Source organism: Corapipo altera, unplaced genomic scaffold (assembly GCF_003945725.1).
Source record: "Corapipo altera isolate COAL_440 unplaced genomic scaffold, ASM394572v1 104b, whole genome shotgun sequence".
NCBI lineage: Eukaryota > Metazoa > Chordata > Aves > Passeriformes > Pipridae > Corapipo > Corapipo altera.
Genome location: NW_020885023.1, coordinates 9,698 through 14,588, shown reverse-complemented (window position 1 = coordinate 14,588; position 4,891 = coordinate 9,698). Strand labels below are relative to the sequence as shown.

At 57.5% G+C, this 4,891-nt stretch overlaps 1 protein-coding gene across 1 annotated transcript in view; it reads right to left on the bottom strand.

Annotated features, from left to right (window-relative positions):
• Nucleotides 1–1,213, bottom strand: part of CACNG3 (calcium voltage-gated channel auxiliary subunit gamma 3) — a 28,525-nt gene extending 27,312 nt beyond the window's left edge. The window contains exon 1 of the mRNA XM_027667999.1: nucleotides 886–1,213. The gene's annotated coding sequence lies outside the window, so the exon portion shown is untranslated. The remainder of the gene's footprint in view (nucleotides 1–885) is intronic.
• Between the last annotated feature and the right edge of the window lie 3,678 nt (nucleotides 1,214–4,891).

Genomic DNA, 4,891 nt, shown 5'->3' with positions numbered 1-4,891 from the left:
TCTCCCGGCGCCTCCCCCGCGCCGCCCGGCCAAGGCAGCGGCGGGGGGCGGCGGGGGCGGGACCCGCGGGGGGCTGCGCCGCCGGGACACCGCCCCCCGCCCGCACCCACCGGCCGGCGGCGGGGACAGCGCCCGGGGACCGGGACGGGGAGGGGGACGAGGGGACCGGGACTGGGCACCCACCCCGGGGTGCCGGAACTGGGCGGGGACCGGGACTGCTCCGGGAACCCCGCTCCGCGATGCTGAGATCGGGACTGCCCCGGTGGATCCGGAGAGAGACCCTACCCCAGGATACTCGGGCCGGGCGGGGGAACCCCACCGCTGGGTGCCGGGACTGAGCGGGGACAGTCACAGTGACTGCCTCGGGGACCCCTCCCCGGGGTTCTGGGACCGTACCGGGACTGTAACAAGGGATCGGGACCGGGACTGGGTGGGAATGCCCACCCCAGGGTGCCAGTACCGCAGACAGTCCCGGCAGACACCCACTTGCCGCAGCCCCCTGGCAAGGGGCAAGTCGGCTCCCTCCCCCCCGCCCAGTCCGCACAGCACTGGAACTGCTGCACCGGTACCGGGCACCGGGTGGCATCTGGTGCGAGGGGCTGGGGGCCACACACCCACAGAGCAGACCCAGGGAGGGCACAGCCCCTGCCCACACTGACACAGGACTGTCCGTGCCCCGGGGACACGGTATTTAACCCCTGCCCAAGCACCAATTAATCCCGAACATCCCTGATAGCCGCAACCCGCTCCTGAACCATTCCCCCCAGTCAATCCCCCTGTCCACTTCCTCTCCACTGTCTCCTCATCTCCCTCAAACATTCCTCAGTCGGTTGCATGAGCCCATGACTCATACGACCTTTCCAACAAGCCCTAGAACACACTTACCTCTTGAATTCACAGTCCTGTGAGGGCCACGGGTGAGACGGGAAAGCGAATGATTTACGCGACGGCGTGTGCTTCCCCAGCCCTCATCTGTATGCACTCGCATGGAATTACTAGTTATTTACTCCAAAAAGGCAAACAGAAAATTATGAAGGTACCGAGAAATTAAGAACGTGAAAATTAAGTAGCTCCTCAACCTGAAATCACCGTCTGTGCTACTCCCCAGGCAGGATACGCTGATTGCTGCCCCGCCGCGCTCCCTCCCCGGCTTCCCGCTGGTTCCCGGCCGTGGATCACCCTGGTTCATTCCCTGCTTCCCCACGGCCCCGTGCCTGGTTCCCAGCTCAGGCTGGAGGCGGTGCAGCTCTGCCCAGGCTCTCTGGGCGCACAGCACCAGCTCCTGATTCTCAGCATTTCCATCGGGAGAGTGGCAGTGCTCCGTGGGCTGGGGGAGGACACAGCCCTCTGAGGAGTGTGAGGATGGGGCCACAAGGGTTGGGGTCAGCAGCACCCACCCAACCATCTTTCCTGTGCATTTTTGAGGGGGGGTTATCCCTGAGCAATTCCTGGGACTGGTGCTGAAGCAGCACACAATGGTCACAGGTCACACCTTGGTGTCACAGGAGGCTGGACACTGAAATGAGCCCTGCATGTGGCTGCACTGGGACACTGGTCATAGAATCACAGAATCCCAGAATGGTTTGGGTTGGAAGGAATCTTAAAGCCCATCCAGTTCCACCCCCTGCCATGGGCAAGGACACCTTCCACTAGCCCAGGTTGCTCCAAGCCCCATCCAACCTGGCCTTGGACACTTCCAGGGATCCAGGGGCAGCCACAGCTTCTCTGGGCAACCTGTGCCAGGGCCTCCCCACCCTCACAGGGGAGAATTTCTTCCTAATAACTAATCTAAACCTCCCTTCTTGTAACTTAAAACCATGCCCCCTTGTCCTGTCACCGTCTGCCCGTGTAAAAAGCCACTCTCCATTGTTTCCACAAGCCCCCCAGTCCTAAACAATCCCACTGGTACCACAAAGGTGGTTTGGGGCACAGTACAGGAAGAGCCCAAGTTTCCCTGGGGCATCTGCCTGAGCCGTGCCCGATGCCCCCATCCTGCCACCCCCGGTGCTCCCCCGCTCGCCCCGCAGCGCGTGGGGCAGCGCCTGACGCAGCACCCCCGGCCCGCGCAGAGGCTGCAAAGATATCTCCCACCCACAGCTGAGGGGCTGCAAATTGCGTTGCAAGTGGGGGATTTTGCAGCCTTAATTGTGTTATTTTAACACAGCGTGTGTAGGTGTGAGCAGAGTGCACATGTACCGTTTCCTAGGCTTTGAACAAAGCGAGCTCAAACAGAAGCAAAGTCCGTGGCAGATCGTGTTGGCCCTTGTAGGGTTGGTGGTGGGGGCACCCTTGCCAAGCCCTGCACCCCTCTCGCTGCTCCATGGATGGAGTGTCAGCCCCGGGAACAAGCTCAGAGCTCTGTCTGGAGCAGTTGCCCCAGGGTAGATTTGTAATGAACAAGAATTTGGGGACTCTGGTGTCCTGCTCTGCAGCTCAGACAGTGGCGGGCAGGGTCTCAGCCTGGCACCCTGCCCTGGGCACTCCGGGATCCTCCAGCTCCATCACCTCTTGCTGTTCCCTGCCCTATCCATCGGCACCTACCTGCTCCTGGTCCCGGACCCCTCTGCACTGGGCAAAGTAGAAACAAATAACAACATCCAGCCCACACTGCAAAGACTGTATGACTCTTGCGAGAAGAAGGCTGTCCTTGCAGGCAAAAATGTCCTAACACAAGATCTGTTAGGCTTTGTCCTCCCAAATCCAGCCATGAAAGCTCTGCTGCATTTAAACTGGCAAAGTGACAGGAAGTAAGTAGTCAGAAATAATCCCTAGCTGGATTAGGTTTTTCCTTGAAGGAAGAGAGGCTGATACAAGGCTAGTTTGGGTCATTAGCAATGCAGAGAGATGCTCCAGCCTTGCCTAGTCTTCACTTCATTTCCCTGCTCCCAGGGGCTGTGAGGGGATAAGGGCTCCAGAGCCTTTGGCACATGTGTTCGTCCTTCCCCACTCCTACGAGGGGATTATTTATATCTGCACACTTTGGAAGTGCTGGTGCAATCCACTGGCTCCAACAGGACTCCAGTGGGGAGGCTGGTGTGCCCCTGTGTCATGTGCTGCTGAGCTCAGTGGGGTTCTAGGAGTGACAAAGGGCAGTGATGCCACATGTGCCACCAGCCCTGCTGCTGGTGGCACGAGCTGGTTCACTCAGTGCGAACTGGTGCAGTTCCCTCCCTGCTCCACACTCTCTGCTGGACTTCCGACAGTTGAGTAGCAACAAAAATAGCAGGGGAGGAACAGAAATCCATTCTGATTAAGCCTCTTTATTCTGAGATGCAGAGGGAGCAGGGGTGGCTGTGCGTGGGCCAGCAGCAGCAGCTTCCGGGGACTGGGCGACCACACTGGCAGCAGCTGCGTGCCTAAACCCATGTTATTTTGCCCACACTTGTGACATTTCATCAGCTTTTTTTTTCCTCTGTATCAATGCGTTTTCAACAACTCCCTGACAGGAGGGTGTAGCCAGGTGGGGGTCAATCTCTTCTCCCAAGTAACAAGACAAGAGGAAACTGCCTCAAGTTGCACCAGGAGAGGTTTAGATGGAATATTAGGGAGAATCTATTCACCAACAGGTTGTCAAGTGGTGGAGTCTCTGTCCTTGGAGGGATTTAAAAGTCATGTCAATGTGGCATTTGGGGACTGGGGTTAGTGGTGGCCTTGGCAGTGCTGAGGGAACAGTTGGACTCGATCGTCTTAGAAAGCTTTTCCAACCTGAATGATTCCATGGTTCTTTGATTCCCTGGCAGAAAAAACAAGCTGAGTAGAGGGAAAGGGATGACACAGGACAGCAACCACTATGGCAGTGCCCCAGGGTTCCTCCAGCTGCTCTGGGCAGGTCAGCAGCTCCCCATCATCCCCATCCCAGGCTCTGTGAGGGAAGCCAAGAGAATCCCTTCCCCAAGGTCATACAAAGACCAGGCTGTGCATGGAGAATGCCTGCATGGGATGGGTGGGAAGGACAGACTATTACCAAAGGGATCTGTGGGCAGTGGTACCTCAGAAGCAATAAAAGAACAAACAGCAGAAGATTAAACCCCTTCTGTAGCCGGGTCCGGCCGGACCACGCTGAGCCACAAGGAAAGGTTCACTGCTGCTCCAGCTGCCGCAATTTAATTGATTTGATTTAAATCCTTTGAAGAAGAAGTGGATAAGGAATAATGAGGCAAACAGGATTGTAATGCAAATGAAAGAGATGAAAGATGGCTTCAGGGAGACGCTCTTGAAGGTCAGCGCCCAACGCAGAGCTGCCCCTGGTCACTCACTGCGACGTTAATGAGGCTGTGTTTCCCTGGGTGCTTTGATGGATGGACGGACGGATCAGGAGGCAGCACTGGGATGTCTGGCCTTTAATCCCCTCGCTCTGCTCCGGGTGGATCATCCCTCACAGCCGTGGGGAGGGTTTTACCTGGCTGTCACAGGGACCGGGTTCCTGCTGCCCGTGTCACGCTGGGGAAGCAGACTTCCTAATCGGGTTTTTCCAGATACTCCAATGAAGGCTTGAACTTCAGAATTAATTAACTTCACTATCAAAAGCTGAGTCATTTGTCACAATGGTTTTGTCATTAGCTCCCGTAATTAAGGAAAGTGTCACAAAACCAAATGTTTCACTTACACAAGCCAAGAGAAGCAAAGCTCAGGAGCGTTTCTGATGTGCTGAGAAAGGGCATGGCAGTGAATCTGGGGAGGGGCTCAACCAGGCACCCTGAAACCCTGCACTGGGGCTGAGGGGCACCTTCCTGGCATGGCTGGGGGCTGAGAGCAGCAGCAGAGGCAGTAGGGGCTGGGGCCTGGAGGGGGGCGGACAGAGCAGGGCTGCCCAGTGGGAGGAGGGATGCTGGGGTACCTGGGCAGTGCTGGGGTACCTGGGCAATGCTGGGGTACCTGGGCAGTGCTGGGG